The sequence below is a fragment of the Amblyomma americanum genome, chromosome 1, assembly GCF_052857255.1.
Source record: "Amblyomma americanum isolate KBUSLIRL-KWMA chromosome 1, ASM5285725v1, whole genome shotgun sequence".
NCBI classification, from domain to species: domain Eukaryota; kingdom Metazoa; phylum Arthropoda; class Arachnida; order Ixodida; family Ixodidae; genus Amblyomma; species Amblyomma americanum.
The window spans coordinates 87,457,940-87,477,969 of record NC_135497.1 but is presented as its reverse complement, the minus strand read 5'-3'; the positions used below and the strand labels follow the sequence as shown (position 1 = coordinate 87,477,969).

Here is a 20,030-nt window from a genome sequence, read left to right as displayed (position 1 = left end):
AATTGCCTGAACTAAACTAATGACAAACGATGACGGCGCCATAATCTGCACAGACTTCTACGAGAGGCTGGGCGTATAACCACAGTTTATTTAATAGAGATGATGTAGCGGTAGTCACGAACCTCATCACCTATCAAGTGGAACAATGCTGATTTATAAGCTGAAGAAAAATTTAAAAAACGATATAAGAGCAACTCGCCGCGGTTGCACAGTGGTTGCGGTGCTCGGCTGCTTACCCGTAAGACGCGAGTTCGATCCCGGCCGCGGCGGTCCCATTTCGACGGAGGCGAAATGCCAGAGGCCCGTTTGCTGTTTGATATCAGTGCGCGTTAAAGAATCACAGGTTGTCGAAATTATCCACAGCTGTTCACTACGGCGTCCCTTATAGCCTGAGTCGCTTTGGGATGTTAAACGCGGTAAAACCAAACCAAATATATCTGAGAGGTTTTGAACTGATCCGCTTTGTAGTCGGCAGTCATGAAAATACTTTCGCTGTCATTTATCGACACTCAAAAATGGCAGCGTTAGCTTGGGCAGATAGAGGCGTTGTGTTTTAATTGTATACACGGCTCGTACTAAAGAAAAAACTGCACACATTTAGCCATTTGTAACTGCACCGCCATGCGCCGAAAACGCTGCAGTCCCATAGCAAGCGTCTGCTTTTCTTAAATAATTAAAGGCAACAGCACACCGGAGCACAAAAAAAAATTGTACTCTAGCTTGCCGTCGAGAGTCCGTGTGTAAGCATTAAGTTCACTGCAGGCAGTGCTGAAAGGCCTTACTGCCATCCGGGAGAAGGCGCAAATCTGAAGTGCGGTCAACGGAAGTAATTTAATTTTAACCAAAGCTGCAGCCGTAGAGGACAACAAGAAAGCAAACAACAGGGTGCCGTTAAAGGGCGCACCGCCAAGCTGCACTCGACATGTCCCGAATAAGCGGAGCGGTGGCCACGTGCTCAGTGGGCCATAGCCCAGCTGCACTGTCCAGTCCACACATCGATTTTGCGCTGGCTGATCGTCCGCCGACGCGCTGATAAGCCGACGTACGTCGCACCGGTTTCCGCTGGCAAGCCCGGAGCGCAACGTGTAATGTATGCAGGTGCGCTCTGCGCGCTCTGCAATCACAGCGTAGCGTGAGACCGCAGCGCTGTAAAAGTAATGCGTTTCCTTGTGAACGTATACGCTATTTGTGCCGGATCACGCGGTTGTGTGCAGAAACGAATGGAGTGTTGAGTAAACGCACGTGGCGAAGCCGATTGCAGGGCTGAAGGTGCTTTTTAATACTACGCCTAAAAAACGGGAAATTTTGCCGTGCACCTATCATCATTCAGAGCGGTGTTTCCTTCGAGGTCCTAAATTAACTACCTCCTCAGCGACAGGCGCGTCAGAAGAGCCGTAGGCAGGTGTATCGAAGTGTGGGCGCTCAGCTCGGCACACTCGGAAAATACCAGGCATGTGCTTCGAGCATATTTTCCTTCCGAAAAAAATCTTCCAGTCGCAATCTGTCTTTTCTTTCTTCCTGCGTGCGCTGATAAGCACGCCTAGGTCTTGTAGAGTTCTATGCTTCCATGTTCTCCTACCGAAATTTACGTCGGAAATAAAAGCGACGCGCACGAAGCATACTTTTTCTTTCGGCTTCCGTTTTCTATGTTACGCTACTGGACTTGAGTAAATAATACCAGAGCTTATGATTAATTTTTCAAAACTTGAAAAATTAATCATAAGTGCCCTGGACGCCCTGTATATTCCAGAAAACGCGATCGAAATTAAAAACCACGAAATTCCTCCCACCGGCAGCCACCGCCACATTGAATGCTCCCGCGACGCCACAAGGGCATACACGGAGCAGCGTCGGCTGCTATCGTTGGTGAAATGCGCGCAACGGGGTCTCTTGTTCCTTGTACTTTCGTGGGCGATCGAAGTAGCATGCGACCCTCATATATGAGTGACTGGATCCGCAAAAGCGGTACCAGAAGCGTAGGTTTTCGTCGATATACTTAGCGTCTGGTCGCATAAGCAGATTCGACGCTCACCTGCGGTCACTGGGCTGGTCGATATGCAAATTCCGTCGCTGACTCACTTGTCTGTCACACTAAACCAACGAAGACTCCGGCAGGGCCAACGAACGCGTTTGTAGTAATGTAAACAGGGAGCTTAGTGGGAGCCAGTAGAGTATGGTGTGGGGGCTGGTTGGTACGTTTGACAATCTATAAATTTATAAATAAAAAAACTAAAAACTTAGTGGAAACCCTATGCTAGCCACGATGAAATATGCGAATACGTTCCCCAGCGAAGACCTGCTTTCATTCAGTGCCTGCGCATAGAATAGAGCGGCGAGGCAAGCGACACATGCAAAACACCGCGGGACGGTGCCGCTCGTCGCTTGCCGCCGTCGCTTTGCCTTGTGCGGCCGAGCGAAAGCTTCACGCCCAGTCAGGCGACGGCCTGAAAAACTGCGCCTGTGTCTACCTTATCAGTATAGGAACAAAAGAAACGAGCGGCCGCATTTCATATCTTCACACTTAACACTAATCAACGGTGAACTTTTACCAGATTCTTAAATTTCAGCCGACCGTACCGCCAACCCCCCCCCCCCCCTTTTTTTTTTGACGAGGCCTATACAGCGAATCCGCAGAATTCGTATGTGCAATTTCAGCGATTGCAGAAAGCGATTTCACAAGTTTAGCGCATTCAAATGGCCTGCGGGCGTAGTTATGGCCACAGTGGTCTCAAAGCGGCGATTGCTTACATCGCAGGACGCCAGTACAACAAGAGAGAAGTGCCGATGTGACCCGTTGTGCCGAGCATGCGCTGAAGGCAGCCGGCAGCAGTCGTCGGCGTCGATTGCGGGCAACAAATTTGGCTGTTTTCATTAATGAAAACGGTCGCCGAACGCACCTCTAGATACTGCGATTTTAACTCAAGTATTGGTGGCACTGGAGGAAGCAGATACAATTAGCGGGAGCGCCGGTCCTACACGAAGCGTTTCCCAAGCAGGCGATAGCATCTACGGCGATTATTACAGTGTTACAGTAGTGTGTAAAAGAGTAAAACTACAATTTGTGAGCAATGGTACGTAATATTTAAGATAAGGAGAGCCCCCCTTGCGTTCTATGCCATACAAACGAGCAGTACTGTTTGTGTACGGCTAAACAACCAGAGCGCGGGCTGTAGCTGTAACTGCCGCATTCTGGAGGAACTACGCGCACGTACAGTAAATGCTAAATGTTGCAGTATTGTCTTGAAACACTCTTTCCGCGAATACACAAGTTTTTGCCTAACACTTGCAAGCAGCAGAAAAAAAAGGGCGAGTAGTCACATATAGTCTCGGGAGCCGGTGCGAAATGAGCACGAAAGCGGCTATTCGTCGGTGCGGGCCGTGAAATATTCGATTCGCGTTGGCGTTTGCCAGCGGCATGGTTTTACAAAAGGGTTGTACAAGCCGAAAAGCATGTATGTTCGACTAACACACGCATGCACATAATATATCTACTCAAGCATGCACGAAGCGGGGAAGCCGTCGCATTCGCCCTTTTCTCTGCTTCTTTCGTGCTGCAAGCTTTCCTGCCACCTTGTAATAATTTGAATTTAATTACCGAGCCGACGAATAGCGGCCAAGAACTTGGTAGTCAGCAACGGAGCACCACCGCCACGGCCTTCACGATGCACGTCAGGAAGCACATGCACGACACCTGCCGCTTTTCACATTCGGGAGCACTTGGCTGCTAATGAGACCACAGCCGCAAAATACGATTAACATGCTTCTAAGTGTAAATAATACAGCAGGGGCCATCGATTTCTGTTTCCTCAACAATCAGAAGACGGGCGCCACGAGCAAGTCCATTTTTTGCTCAGCTCTCGTACTGTCCTGAAGGCCTCCGAAAAGAAAACACGGAAATTGCATTTTTTTACCCGCCGCGGTGGCTCAGGGGTTAGGGCGCTCGACTACTGATCCGGAGTTCCCGGGTTCGAACCCGACCGCGGCGGCTGCGTTTTTATGGAGGAAAAACGCTAAGGCGCCCGTGTGCTGTGCGATGTCAATGCACGTTAAAGATTGGTCGAAATAATTCCGGAGCCCTCCACTACGGCACCTCCTTCTTCCCTTCTTCTTTCACTCCCTCTCTTGTCCCTTCCCTTACGGCGCGGTTCAGGTGTCCAACGATATATGAGACAGATACTGCGCCCTTTCCTTTCCCCAAAAAACCAATTATTATTATTATTAAATTGCATTTCGTTTCGATAAGATTTTTAAAAAACTTTTCGAGCCACCGCTGTGCACGGTGTGCATGCATTCACTTTAACGCAGCGAACAGCGCGCAGCAGACGACGCAGAGCGAGCATGCCCTTGTGACGTCAGCGTTCAGAGGTTGCCAGACCAACAAGCTGTTCGCAAAAGAAACGTTTTAAGCACACCTACAGCACCGAACCAGCTGAAACTTCGGGCAATAGCAATTTGACGTGTTGGGAGTTAAATGCACTAAGCATGGTATGCACGAAAATGGGATGTCATGGCCCCTATAAGGCATGCACCGTTGCCTCGTTTGCTGTCAGTCTCATTCAACCTGCGACGAAATGCAAGAAAGAGCAAAGTAACAACTTTAAATTGACTCCCAGCAACCAAAGCATGCACTGTGGGCATAAGGCGGCGGCTTCGTTTCGGTGGCGGCAAAATACAAAATCGCTCGTGCGTTGAATTTTCAGTGCATGTTTAAGAAACGGTCGAAATTTATCCGAAGCCTTCCACTACGGCGTGTCATGTTGCCGGAGCCTTGGCTTCGTTTGCCGCGTAAAAAAATCATTCAAAGCAGTTCTTCTGACGCTGAATGTGGCTTGCCGTTCATACGTGGCCCCGGTATTTGGCTTGATGCCGACTTTCAGTTTTAATTACTTTCACGTCCGCTCTCTTCTTACCAAACATTGCTCCACCCCACGGATATAGTGCATTGCCACACATTGCTCCACCCCACGGATATAGTGCATTGAAGATGCGCTCGGAAGCGCTTGGTTTTCGTAGCTCTAAGTACAAGCGCTTATGTGCTCTCTTCGAGGTGCGCACAGGTGCACCTAAACTTAGAATTACTATGCCTCACTTTACCCGCGTTTATTTCAGTCATGTAGCGCGCCACATGAACAACGTCAGTCTTGTAGTCGCGATGCCCAATTCGGGCGCTCAGGTTCGCTTCTAGAGTGTCTGGTTGTTTGACACGAATAAACGCACTAACAAAGCGATTTCGGGTGTCAGCTGTTTGTTTTGATTTTCGAATACGGCATCCCAGAAGATGTCGCCTCTACTGCCGAGAATGCTAGGCATATATGTCAGGAGTGCTTAGTACTTCATCGTCTGATTATTGGTTTGAATGCCAGTTTTAAATTTAAAAAGGAAGGAAATACAGTGGTCGCTGCCGATTATGATATGCGTTACGTGCCTTCTGACTGCAAATCTTTGGAGGACCTTGCCACAGCGGCAAATGGTCAACGTAGATTGCCAATACGACTGCCGTGTAAGATGTAGAACCAGTGCGCCGCTTATTTAAGAGTGTTGAGAGCCAGTCTGGTATCGGCGAAAAGCGTTTAAATGCGGCAAGATAATTCGGTTTTTTTTTTCTTTTCATCTGCGTGATCGTTCTTTTCTGGGAACTTATTCTCAGCAATCGCACGGGGTCGAAAAGAGTTCACTGATATTTCGGTTCCGCGTCATGCAGCGGTGACGTTGACAGCGAAAGGATCAACATGAGAGCGCGCAGCAGGTCTGCGTCGTTGTAACGATTGAACCGGGAACGGAACCACGAGAGTGCGACGAGACGGGAGGATGGGGAGCCAGGAACGTGCAGGACTGCTTTCCCTTTCTCCCCACTATTGGGAGAGCGGCGAAGCACGAAGAGAAGCAAAGCAGGCCCAGCTCGACGCCGCGATCGCAGCGTGAGGGATTCCACTGTTATGCTGGTCCGGACGTGGAAAGATGGGAAACGAAATAGCATCCGCGGCTGGAGAGCGTAAACGGGCGACCACCAACTTGCGGCTGACCGATAAGGAGAATGGCACGAATCATCGAGTCATTTCACGTTCGGGTATTTCCGCTGGAGGACCGCGTCGCATACCCGTCGCGGCAATGCAAGAGTGATAGGCGTGCCAGCACCAAAACTACACTGCTGAGTATTGTGCCCGTAGTCGGTATTTTCGCGCAGTAAGAAATAAAGAAAACGTATTGAGCAGCGACGTTACCCTTTCACTGGCTTTATAGTTTGTTCCCCTTCTTTCTTTTCTTTTCTTTTCTTTTCCTTTTTTTTGTCAGAATTTGCCTGGCCAAACTGCAGCGATCTATGATCTCGCATCCCTTGGGCGCCGAAAAACATTCATGCTGTGTAGCCTGCGCGTGAGCCTGTAAGGGCACAGGGGGGGGGGGGGGAAAGGGGGGGGGGTGCGAAGCCTTATGAAAACACACATGGACCACTGTGCAGCAGCTGCACTCATTCACCCGGCCGTCAGTTGTAGTCATCTTGCAGCCACAACGAAGATGAGGCAAGCATTTGTGCCCCATCTCCTGCTACTGGCAGTCATGGACCACTTCGGGCTCATAGACCACTGTGAAGCCGCTGCATTCATTCGCCCGCCCGTCAGTTGCAGTTGTCTTGCACCCACAACGAAGATGAGGCAAGCACTTGCGCCCCATCTCCTGCTGCTGGCAGCCTTCCTGCTGTAGCCTCCTGGTGGCCTCGACATCCCACTGACCCGTAACTGTGGTGCACCTGATGTTATCGTGCTGCGCGGCCTCGTGTGCGAGCTTCTCCGGCTCTTCCTGGAGGCCAGATGTACGATGCGCAGCACGGGCACCACCAGCGGGATTAAATCAGAATGTCTGGGAGACCAGAGGCAGTCTGGCTGAGAGCCAGCCGCTTGTGCAAAAGTTCTTCCTCGTCATTTCTGACGTCGGGGTGGGCAGATGGCGCAAGGGCACCAGCCATGTCACCAGAGTCGTCGTGGGTCGGAAGACTCGAGTAGCATCCTGAGCTAGATCTTGGGGCAGGATGGCGAGTTCTTCTGCACCTTCGGTGGTGTGGAGGCCTGGTGGCGTAAGCGCTGCTGGTATGCGCACAACATGAACAGCCGAGGGACAGACGACAGCAGCATTATCCTGGGCGAGATCTTCCAGCAGGACTTTGAGTTGTTCCACGTCTTCGATGGTGTTCACGGAAGATGACACAAGCTCACAAGGTACCTCCAGAACGGTGCTTCTCGCAATTGGGGGCAGTCGACTGGCAGTGTAGTCGAAAATCAAGAGGACAATGCGGTCACCATCACAGCGACGACGATGCAGGCCATGTGCAACGGGCCCAGTTGCGCGTCGAGTGTGGATGACGATGACATGGTGCCCGCCGTCGACTGCACTTTCGACCAGATGTTCATGCTGACCAGTGTGCTCGTCTATGTCGTCAGGAATAGCCAATTCGGTTCGGTGGAGCGTGGCATCGCGCTGGTTCTGGGCAGAACCACGCCGGCGCTCCAGAGTCTGGAAGAACGGTATGACGCTCTTCGGAGTACTGCATAGAAGAGGAACGCTGGTTACCTCTGCATGGAATCCCCACGTCCCGTCGTAGGCGTCCATCCACTGACCATCCAGCCGGCGTCCGCCGGACGCAATGAAGTACCTCCAAGGCGACCGCGGTTGAGGCCCCTCATTCTCGTTACGCTGGTGGGCAGTCGAAGAGCGCAGGGCAGCAGTCTCCAGAACAGTAGGGACGCTCCGCATGCGGGTACAACCCTGGGCTCCCAGGATGTGCCAGGCTACGATGAGAAGGTCTCCCTGGCTGTTCGAAGTGGCGGCGCAGCCCTTCATGAAGGCCGTTGGCGCTGTCTGCTTCCGTTTGACTGCGTGGTGAGTCACCATGTCGTTGTCCTAGACTCAGAGGCAGCCCAGTGCGACTTCGGTCACAAAAGGTAGCTGAGATGCAAAGCTTCCGGTCCTGCAGAGGCGATTCTGAGCGGGCGTGGCACGTTCGTTCGGTGGCTTGCGCCGAAAGCGGCTCGAGGACACGTGGTCGCGTGTGCGCGATATTTAAACGAGTTCGTCCTTCTTTTCTCCGGTAATCGCTAAAAGGGGGCCAAGATGTGGTTTCAGTGTGCAGTGTGAACGGCGGTTTAACAGGTGAAGCATATACTGGCGAACCACCTAGATGTGGGTTGCATAGCGCAGCTGTTGTTGCGGCTTGTTCGCCCCGGTATAGGGCGAAAGACTGGCAGTGAATGCAGGAATGCCGTTTAATGTCTACACTTATGGCTTTCGGCGTCTCTCACGTGCATGGTGTTCTTCGCGAGCGCAGTTTTCATAGACCCACGCTGCATCAGAATGAAGGAAACACAAAGTGAACTTAATAAGCGCCAACTGTATGCATGGCCACGCACGTGTATGCTGTATACGTGACCGCTTGGGTAGGATTACAGGTTAGGCATGCCATCCAGCTGGGCATCGAAAACGAAGGCAAAGAAACCGAGTAAGCAGAAAGCCTGGATAGAGTACACGGGCTTCTATTGAAACTCCGGTAAGAAGTTCAAATTGTAATTAGAGGCTTAGATAAATGAATAACAAAAAGAGCATCTCCCGCGTCACTACTGTATCAAGAACGTTATGAACAGCGGAGGAAATTTTCAGTAATTATCGCTTACAGCCCGCCACCTCCCCTCGTTGGGTAGCACTTAGCGTTGCCGCTTCGCATGAACGCTGTAAATGATGGGAGTACCCCATACATCTGCACTCAGCGATATGCGTTTCATGTACGTATGAGTGCCCACACTAGCTCATACTCGTCGCAAAATTATTGCTCTGTGGTTTTGACGCTGACGCACTAAGATGTGAAAATCAGCCCGCGTGGTTTCGCTTGGCCATATTAGCTGTAGTTGGCTGAGCCCAGGTTGGCTTCAGAAAGATGTAGGAGTTGCTGGCCGAGGAAGGAGTGAGACTGTTCGCAGCTAATTATCGCATGGCATACAAAGCTCCAGGCCTCTGCGAACCCACCTGAGTGGGTCGGTGAAAAAGTCACTTGCGTACGAGCACGTTGTCAAAGGCAGAGGCGTCTGTACATTCGCGAAGGAGAGAGAACGCGCGGTCGCGCTCTGGCACTCTGGTTCGATCACGTTTAACCCGTTGAGGGGGAGGAGAACGGTATAATCAAAGAAAAAGCGCATGCATTCTTACAGTACCCTCGTCCGCCATTGTTGTACGTGGCTGCAGTTTTTTTTTTACTTTCCAAATCACAATGATTTTCTCGCATGTTACGGTACAACCCAAGCTGCGTAGTGCCCTCTTCAACTTGGCCTTGTTGCTATTTGAGCAGCAGCGACCCATGGAATCCATGAGATTCTTGAAAGACCTCCTCAAGGTTATACATCTTTTTCTGATTGAGCTCACTGTTTTCTTCGTCGCTGACGCTCTCACATGCTGGACGGTAACCAAAAGCCGCGGCACTGTACCTAATAGCCGACTGGGTGGCATTTTTATTAATCGAATGATTAAGCGGCGTTTGTTTGGTAGCACATAATGTACAATGTTCAGCCTACAATTTTCTTTCGGTGATTGGCCATTCTCGTCAGATTTCAAGTCATCAGTGGTGCTATTTGCTTACTCTAGCAATCCTTCTTATCGCTCTGGTAATGTCTCGTTTGCTTCAGGCTTTGCTATCTGCTTTTAAATACATGACACCTATTTTTTTTCGCGCGTTACCTTGGCTTCGCCAGCCGTAAAAAAAAGTTTCAGTTATAACGCAGCAGTTACTTTTTCTCTTCGCCAATCAAGGCTTTGTCAGACAAGCACTTATTTTAATCATCTCGGCGCATGCCTTGCGCGCCGTAGCAAAAAAAAAAAGCGGCCCGTCCTTTTGAAATCAAAGTTAACACCGGTTGCCATATAGGCGTATACCGGAGACCAGCCGGTAAGCCGCGCACCCGAAGCACCCGGCAAGCCAGAGGGGTTTTGTCGGCAGCGGCCGCCGGGTGCAGGGCTTTCCGCCGCCCTTGCTGCATATGTCCGCGCGTGCCAGTTGTTCATGCAGGCTCACTGAGGCGTTCCTTTGTTTGCCCTCTCTCCTTGCTTCCCTTGGTCCAGTACCACCCGAACCACATCAAGGGCTCAGTACTGCTCGGAGACATCAACGTCATTAACCTCAAGGATTTGGAAGCAGCCGAAGAGGTGAGTCTCGAAGATTAGCGGCTACGGCTCCTACGCGCCTAATCCCGTGCGAACAAAAGCAAGTGCAGCTAAGGCGACGAGGATGGAGCACCATGCAGGACGTCCAATCAAACAAAACAAATCCCCTCCAGCACTGTCACAGGCACGCAGGCGAACGAGCAGGATGCACTGCGCCAGTGAGACAGCCCTCCACTCCTCCGCTCCTGACGACGCGGAGATCTAAGGTGGGGAGGGCGGTCCCGTACGACCTGAGCGCCACGGACAGCAGTGGCGCCGAGCCGCTTTTTTTTCCTTGTACAGAGTAAAGGCATTGGGCAGAGCAAGAGAGGCACGAATCAGGAAATCGGAGACGGTGAATGAGGCGACATCGCTAAAATAGTACTCACATAGGAGAATCACAGAAGCTTGCACAATCGAGTTCAACAATCCTTAAAGCCTAGTCGCGAAGATTTAAGCAGCTTGTTTCTGGCTACGTCTTTTTGTTTTTCTTTTTTTTTTGCACAGACGTCTGTTTTCGATTATATTGCGATGGCGGGGCTACGAAAAGAGGAAGTAAGCGTAAGCTTTTCGTGGAACTAAACGCTTGATGCATTAGAAAAAAAAAGATATTTAAGAGCTAGTACTTTATTCACTTCTTTCATAGTAACTGCAAAAGTGCACCTTATTTAATAAGTGACCGGTTATAGACGAGGGCGAATTAATCAGTTACACGCATATGCAAAGAGTTCTTCTATAAAAAAAAACATTACCCCTAGATTTAACTTAAAGGTAACCTAACCTTTAATTTATTAATGCCTTTAAACTATCAGGCATTCAACTGTGTATGCAAACGTTTTAAACAGAAGTGACTCTGCAGCGTCTTTGACCGGTTCACTGCAAACAACGACTAGCTTCGAGGGCCTTTGTAGAATTTCAAGAGGCAGTACCTTCGGATTTTGCGTTGCGTAGCAAACAAGGCAGCTTGGTCCAAACTTGGCGTCTAAGGGCTCTTTGCGATTTGCGTCGCAACTGGCCTCGGAATCTCCTTCAGTATCTTATCATTTTCGCTCAGCTGACTTAAATCTGTCGTCAGCACTACTCTTCTCATTGCCCCACCTTTAAAACATGACCAGTTAATCATGATAGACAGCTGCGGCTGATCACCGTTTTCTAAATCAGTTTTTTCCGCAAGTTGCAGTCTAATGTGCGCTGCTTCTTAGCCAACGTCAATCGTTCATTAGAGACAGGAAACGCAGAGAATGGTTTCGTGAGAACGGTGTTAGCAGGTCGAATTTCTCTTCACAAAAACTGCAAGCAACTTTCTACACAGGGTGATGGTTCGGGCTAGTGGGGACAAACAGGGAACAAAACAGGGGACAAACACAAGCGCTAATGCAGCGCTTGTATTTGTCCCCTGTTTGTTGCTGCGCTATGGATCATAACGTAATTTCCACACAGGTGACACAGTGTGCAAAATGCTACATTTCCTCGCTCTTTCGAGAAGTGAAAGGCTTAGAAATGCTACTTCGTTAAGAATCTGCCGCGATGAGAATGCGTGCATATTTTAACCCTTGAGCCCAAAACGGTTGAGTGCAGGCTCCTTAATTTCCAGGGCAAGGTTTATACGTGCTGTTCATGCGGGAATATGACCAAATTTTATTTGTAAAGATTTATCTTTAGCAATTTCAAAAGCAAACATTGCGTTCATTCAGAGCCACTCTTAAAGGGACACTGAGGAGAACTCTATCAGTTTTTTTTTCGTTAGCAAAATCCGATAGTTCGGAATTTCATGGCTTTGTTGACGCTTGTCCGGAACGAAAGATGCATTTATTTCAAAGATATTTGGATTGAAAGTTGAAAAAGGTTTTCCCGCCGCTCTGATTCAAACTCGAGAACTCTTATGGCGTCACGGATAACTCATATAACGTCATAGGACGGAGTGACGTGAAACGTAACGCAAACGCAGATTCCGTGATTTCTTGTGGCCAGCGGTGCGGTCTAGCACCTGCCGAAATGAAAGCTACCGCCGCCGCACGTTGAAGGCATCTATAGGGGTTCGCTACCGTCGCTTCGTTCACGTTTGCTCCGGCGTCTTGCCAGCGTTACGGTGGATCCCGTTCCCGAACCCGACGACGCAGTTCTCGCAAAAACTCCGGCCTGCATTTCAGCAACCTCAGCCCCACAGAGCGTGCGATGCTTTTGAGGGAGCACGGTTAGGTTAGGCGCCGGCGGGTCGTTTCCCCCCTTCCTCAGTGAGCAGCCGTTGCAAACTAAATATCATAACCCCAGTGCGGGGAGTCGCGAGGGGCCAGGACAAGGTCGGCGCGTTGAACCCATCGGAGGACGGCCGGGGCTTTGGGGCCAACGGATTGTGATTCCTTGAACGGCGTGTAAGGGCCAAGTTATTATTTTTTGCCACAAAAAAAAAAACGGGTGGGTGCTCAAATGCGGTCGCGTTTTAAGTTGGCGGCTTGAAAATAAAGCCGGCGCCCGACGCTTCAACGGTTTCCGCTAGATCCAACGGGTCCACTGGATCGGCCTCTCTCGCCCACTTGCGTGCGCCTTCAGATGTGTACCGTGAATGGATCAAATTAGCCGAGAGCTCGAAAAGAACCGCTCCGTCCAACTGCCGAAGCTATTGAATTACGTCACAACGCGCACCTCGCCGCGGAGCCGAATCAGTCACACCGGTTCGACGGCGGCTGGCGCACTCCGCGCGAAATAGACACATGCTCCAAGTCTCAGCCAGTGCGGTAAGAGTGCGGCAAAGCGGCCGAACGCGTCGGCGGTCAAGCGCAGTTGGAGTATAGAGGGTCTCGCTTTGGCCGACGTGACGTCGCCGTGCAGCGCGCGCGTTACGCCGGAGCATAAACGCGCCTTAACAGAGCCTGCGCTTAACCGCTAACCAACGTATTCGGTGGCGGAATCTATGGGAGCCACTGAAACCCCCCGCCCACTCACTGAATAAAAAAAATCCTGCACCGAGGCTCGGAATCGAACCAGGGCCTTTGCTGTATACGACGAAGACGCTACCACTCCGCCACGACGTCTCAGGGGGCATCTGTCAATAAAGGCGCATCTAGTGAATGCACTCTTCTGATGCAGAAATCTCCGCGCTTTCGCAACGTATATCCTGGCCTAACAGAGCTAGTTATCAGCAATTTTTCTTAACTGCCTTGTACCTTGGTTCCCGTCCCTAATAAACGATTTCCGTTAAGTAGTTTGAAGTTGACTGGCACAGCCTGGAATGTTTCGCCGGGCGATCGTGCGAAGACACAAGTGCCCTTTATACTGCGAACTTCCTTGTACGATCACCGACCATCGTGCCATCATAGTTTTTCATCGACCGTGGCGATCATTTGACAAGCCTTTACAGGCTCTTTCAAAGGTTAACCAGCACTTGAAGCGACACTTTGAATTCCTCTGCTGTTCGTCGCTTGTAAATCGAGGCGCGTCAAAAACAAAACCACGGGGCACGGAAAGCTCATAGACGCGAAGCGCCATAACAAATCGAAACTCACCTGGCCGCCTGTGGCGCCGCCAAGCATCGGTTTTATTTGCTTCCAACATTCAGGCTATCTTTTGTCTATCTTCCTTGTGTGATTAAAGTGCACTGTCGGTTTTAAAACAAAACTGACTTCAATATAGAACCGCGCAACCTTCCTTTGTCAGCCTCAGAGATTCGCGGCTCCGTGTAGGAAGGAAAATTCCTGCAAGGTGGCGTCTCTTGTCCTATGACGTCGCCACGCTTGTACTTGCAAGATTGGCCTGTGGTGGTGATACCTGTATTTCGGTTGTTGCTATTTTCTACCTTACAAGAGCTTTGTTTTCAGTAAGAGTGGCGTTTTTGTGATCAGGAGCTGGTATTCTATCGATGCAAGCCAACTTCAATTTCTCCTGTGTCCCTTTAATCGAACCGAGAGTACATATGTCTCCTGTAAAGCGTGCACTGCCTCAAGATGAATTGCTTTGCTAGAAAGCCACAATCTCAAAATGTAATGATGCACCGATGTTTAAGCTGCTGTACATAAACAAATTTGTAATGCCGTTGCAGTAATTAATTCTACCGTCACAAACGCCCACATAAGGGTTCTACCGTAGTGCTTTATTGTATTTTTGTATTGCCACTGTTTATAGTGCATATAGTGGTTCTCTTAGCCTGCCTGTGCTGAATATTGGTATTTTGATTTTTAATGTGCGACTAATAATCTCACTCATATAGTGTTTAGATATATTTCTACTGTGGAAATGATATCTCGGTCACATGCCGACATCGCGCGCGCGCGCGCGCGTGTGTGTGTGTGTGTGTGTGTGTGTGTGTGTGTGTGTGTGTGCGTGTGCGTGTGCGTGTGCGTGTGCGTGTGCGTGTGCGTGTGCGTGTGCGTGTGCGTGTGCGTGTGCGTGTGTGTGTGTGTGTGTGTGTGTGTGTGTGTGTGTGTGTGTGTGTGTGTGTGTGTGTGTGTGTGTGTGTGTGTGTGTGTGTGTGTGTGTGTCATCAGGCATGATTTTTTTATTCCCTATGGAACAAATTCAAACTAGAGGTGACAAAAATTCGTATTTGAACTCCCATTTCAAGAAAAGCTACTTCTCCTTCTTAATCGTCCTTTGTTTACAAATATTCAAGTTTCTTGATCGATAAACTGAGAGAAATGACAGATGGAGTTTACTTCATGCTTTATTTCTCGTCTGTTCAACAACTCGGGGCATATACATGTTAAATATACTATAAGCGCCCCTTCGGAGAGCTTATTTTTCATTGCATACTTTTCCGCGACTTTTACAGGCGTCACATTGTTCCTTTCTCTTTTCAGTGGCAGTTATGATTCGGCTTTTACGTTTTTTTTATCGATGCAGTGAAGTGCATGCTGCGCGAGCGAATCACTCGCTTCTTTCCTTGCCTTACGCCTTACTCTTTCTCTCACTCCCATTACTCTTCGGCGGTGGCAGTGCTACCGCAGGATCCTGGCCCTTGACCCCGGCAACATGCAAGGCTCTCACAACCTGTGCGTCGTGTAGTTGGAACGCGGAGAGCTGAGCCGCGCCGAGCGCTGCTTCAAGCACGCCACCACGCTGGACCCCAACGCCACGTACGTCCACAAGCATCTGCAAGTTACGCAGACGTTGCTGAGGAACCGCTTGGGGTATGCAGCCGCAGCCGCAGAACGCCGCTCCGGCGCCGCCTCAGCCGACGCCCATCCTGCAGCCGTTCGCTGCAGCAGCAGCTGCCTCGTCGGCCGCCGCATCTGCCGCGAACGCGCAGTGACCCTCGCCGCCGGAGGCGTTGCTCCTGGAGGAAATTGTGCCTCGCAGCAGACCCACCGCACATGTACCCGGCGCCACGAAAGTGAGCCGTCAACTTTCGGGACCGTTAATCGGATGGCGCCATTGAAGGGTCCACCATGCGCCGCCGTCAGTGCCGCCCGGTGGCGAAAGCTGCGAACGTCAGTGCGCCCTCGACATGTTTGCGGTGTGAGAAAGGGCGGCTGCACATTCCTGTGGATATGTTATGTACGCCGTTGGGGCTTAGATTATGTGTGTTTGTGTGTGCGTGCATGACGACATCCGGAAGAAGACAAAGTGAGAGAATGAAAGAAAAAATCATTTCTGGGGATACATACGCCAGCTATCGTCACCGCATTTTTTCTTCTTTTTTTCGTCGCGAATTTTGTGCACCCGGTTGCACGGTGATACTTAAAATGGCACATTCCTCAGATTACATCGGCAAGCTGTGAACGCGGCCTGCTAAGAGGAGTGAAATTGAACGGGCATGCCTCTTTAAGGCACTCGTTGTTACGGCTAACATCCGACCAGAAGTGTCAATAAGGGACTCAGGGCTGCGTCGACAAAGGAAGACTGTCGCTCTTCGTTTTAAATTTGTGTACCTTTGTCTCAGACAAGGTGCATAAAAACAAGTTCCTAATTAGTACGGTGAACTGACTGCACACCTCCTCCATATTCAATTAAGAGTACTAAAGACACTTTCTTGTGTTCACTAAAATCAGCAGTCAGTGTGTCATGCAGTATTCTTCTGTGAGATACACCAGTGTCGCCTAATTACGATGCGCTTTTTTTAGCGTGAGCTACACTGGTCGAGGTTGACCAGTTCCACGTGGCTCCTGGAGAGCCGTGCTGCGCATGCGCGAGGAGCAATGACGTCACACGGCGCAACTCTGGCTCGCCGGAGCCGGCGCCGCCGCGTGTTTCGAAAGACCCGAAGCTGCAGCATCGGAAGTTCCGGTTACGTCACTAAACACAAAAACACAAGCAAAACAAAGCGATTACGCGCTTACGTTTGTTCGAGTATACCACTTATTGCACAAACTGAAATGCATTGTTAGTAAAATAATATGCTGAATTAAAACTTCCTCACAGAAATCCACTCTTTACATCGCCTGCGTTCGTCGCGCCATCCTCTTGTCGACCGACGGTGCGGCTGGCGGGCTGGCTGGTTTCGATCGAGGTTTGAAGTTTCGCCGGGAATAAATGTGCATAGGACTGAGTATCGCGCTACGGCACAGCCCGAAAAACCAGCACGAGCGGTGTACAGGTTGAAAAAAAGGAAAAGAAAACCGAAGGTGAGCTATGCCGAAACTCCATCTCGATAGTTGTCGCGCGATTCTGTCGTACTCATTGGTGTGCAGTGCGTTTACTTTATTTTTGGTGATACGGGGGCTTACCCTGTCTTCTAGTTACGACCATATTTTTTCGTCCCATCCCAAACATATGCCCGCAAATATCCTAAATTGTCTTGCTCCTGATCACCTAGAGAACTTTCCCCATCGTACTGTTCTCTCCACTGATTCCTCTGGGAGCTGCGTGAATGCGACGATTGGGATATATTCGCAGGAATGGCTTGAAGAAATTCCGTTCCGTATCCGTGATTACACTCCTATATTCTTTGCAGAGTTTTTGGCAATTGGTTTGGCTCTTCTCAAAATTCCAATATATGTAGCACGGGTTCTAATCCTTGCAGACTGCCTTTCAGCTTTATCTCTCTCCAAACTTCAGGAAAATCTCTATTAATCGTTCCTTTAGGTTTTTTTGTTCCACTCTCCATGAGAGAAGTTATTGTGTCCGGGTAGCTGGCCATTCAGGTGTCTATTTTAGCGAGGTGGTCGATTTAATGCAAGGTCAGCTCTCAGTGCCCTTGTAATCAAACCCGTCCTCCGCCTCATTCTGGTGGAGATTTCGTTTCCTGCATTTCCAACATAGCTCAGCCAGCTTCAGTGATTATGTTGCTGAACACCGCGGGCTTTGAGCATTTAAAGTATACCCTCAATTGAAATGTCTGGTCATATAAATCAAGGCTGTGTGAGGTGTCAATGACGCTTCTGCAATGCACAATCCCCCACCTAAATTTGTACCATCGGGACAGAAGCGGTATGCTCCATGCAGCGGGAGCCGGACAAACGGAAAACTAGTGTTCCTGTATATGCTCCCTATATATATATATATATATATATATATATATATATATATATATATATATATATATATATATATATATATATATATATATATATATATATATATATATAAAGTAATTTAAGCCGATTGATTGGCACTACAAATTAAACAAAAATTACAAACATTCCCCTATGCACCTTGGTTTCGGTCACTGTTGGCTTCCTTAATATGTTTGTCAAACGAGCCGCTCATTTCCTTTACCTTGTCTGCTAATAGCTTAACAGGGGTCTCGGTTCTGGCAGTCTTGATGCCATAGGTAGCATAAGAGAGCTCTCGCAAAGTTTCCGCCCTCGCCGTTAGTTGACGTTCTACGTCACACTCGCGATATTACAGGACGTGCTACGTCCACCGCTATGGACGAGGGTGGCGCTGGTGAACACTCTCAAGGTTCGCTTACACCCAGTAAACATAAATACCAACGAAAGCAGCAGATTGGACAGCCGTCGCCGTAGCTCAGTTGGTAAGAGCATCGGACGCGATATTCGGAGGTCGTGGGTTCGGTTCCCACCGGCGGCGTGGTTGTTTTTTCTGCTGCTTTATAAGTAATTTTCTTTAAACCGATTGATTGGCACTACAAATTAAACAAAAATTACAAACATTCCCCTATGCACCTTGGTTTCGGTGACTGTTGGCTTCCTTAATATATATATATATATATATATATATATATATATATATATATATATATATATATATATATATATATATATATATATATATATATATATAAGAGCGCTATGCAAAACTGCATCGTAACGCCATCTACAGGCGGCATCTGGGATCGAGACAGCCAATTGGAGCCCTTTATTATCTGCAGGCATGTCGCTTGAGTCGTTTCAATGTTTCTTTCTTTAGATGGCATTACGATGCAGATTTCCGTTGCTCCGGCGCGATCCCGTTGCGTGGAGTATACCAGTTTTGTCCCCGATAGTACATGTGCAGATGCGGGTTCGCTACGACAAACCTTTGTGACTGATGTGGGGGAGTTGAAACAATAGAGCATTTTCTCCTCTCTTGCCTGCGAATCACATTTCAGAGAAAGTCGTATCTGAAGGCCACCCTTGCGACGTCAGGACTCCTTGTGTCTCTTCCATCGGCCGATCGGCCGAAGCAAAACGCGGATAGAACGTGGAATCTTGGAAGCTTTTAAAAAAAAGTCAGGCACTGATTGTGTCAGCGATAGGTCAGTCAAATTTTCTTAAAAAGAATACCGGTTCATTAATAGGGCATAGTCTTCACGTGCAAGATAGCAGTATTTTTAATGACGGACCTTTATTTTGCTTTTGTTTTCTTCCTTTTGTCGGCGTGCCCTGCTCATGCGCATGTGCACCCTGCTCTGCTCGATTCCTTGATCAAGTAAAAGTTGGGCTGAGGCTTAGCTAAAGTGTTAAGCCTGGATATCTTGAAGCGAAAAGCTTCGTGGCGATGCTCGTGGTTTAGCTTAAGGTTTCATACATAGGGTTACAATTTGGGTATACCTTTCTATAGCTTTTCCAAAACGTGTTGTCTTAGGTATACAAAGCTTGTGCAATCCTTATACAAGGCTATTAAAATCTCCAACTCCCACGTTGCCACTTCTGGGTCTTCTTCTCCTCCTTCCATGGCGAAAGGTCAGACGACGGAGGCAGCGCGCGGCGGCGGTGACGGCTGCGGCAGCAGCGACCACCTGCGCTCCGCGTGACGTCACTCGGTTTCGTGCATGCGCAGCTGTGGCAAATCTGTGGTGTGGCTCACGCGAAGCCCGGTGTTGACGAGCCTAGTGAAGCTTTTCGCTTCAGACGTTTTCAGTTGTGTCTCCAGCGTCGTCCGTGTCAACTCCTTCTATTGTGTGCGCGTCCTCTTCTGCTGGGTTTTCTACCTGATACCATGCACGAACTGGCCCAACAAGCTACACATTAAGTAGGGTTTTTGGATACCTTCACGATTACAACTGGTATGTTACCTTGCTAACTTTATACAAAATTCTTCCGCATTTCAAAAACGTGTATTTTTCTATTCCTGCTACTTCAAAACTTTAATTTATTTCAATCTTTCAACAAACAATTATTACTATTTTCTTCCTAGCTTCTGTCATTTTACTATTCTACTTCTCCACCTCGTGCTTTTCTGCGCAAATTCTACATGATTTTCCTTGTCATTCACCGCCATACTTTGACCAATCCCCGCGCATGGGTATGTGCCATGTTTACCAAGGTAAACAACAACTTCATTTTTGCATAAGTTTCTTCAGCACTGGAAGCCTCACAATGCGACTAGTGCTTTATTAAATTCGGCCAGTCGCGCCCTATGTTCGAATGCGAATGCCACTAAGGAACTGCATTTAGGGCTCATGGCCGTGAGATGTAATGCAGGCACACCCTGCCAAGCTAGTGCACTTCTTAAAATTTTTGCCACTCTGTTCAGTG

At 49.1% G+C, this 20,030-nt stretch overlaps 1 pseudogene across 1 annotated transcript; it reads left to right on the top strand.

The window, feature by feature from the left end:
- The first annotated feature begins 9,250 nt into the window (after positions 1–9,250).
- LOC144110112 (protein O-mannosyl-transferase Tmtc3 pseudogene) lies at positions 9,251–16,090 on the top strand (annotated as a pseudogene). The gene is made up of 3 exons (XR_013309712.1): positions 9,251–9,373; positions 10,096–10,179; positions 15,106–16,090. The product of XR_013309712.1 is annotated as a protein O-mannosyl-transferase Tmtc3 pseudogene (transcript).
- Positions 16,091–20,030: the final 3,940 nt, after the last annotated feature.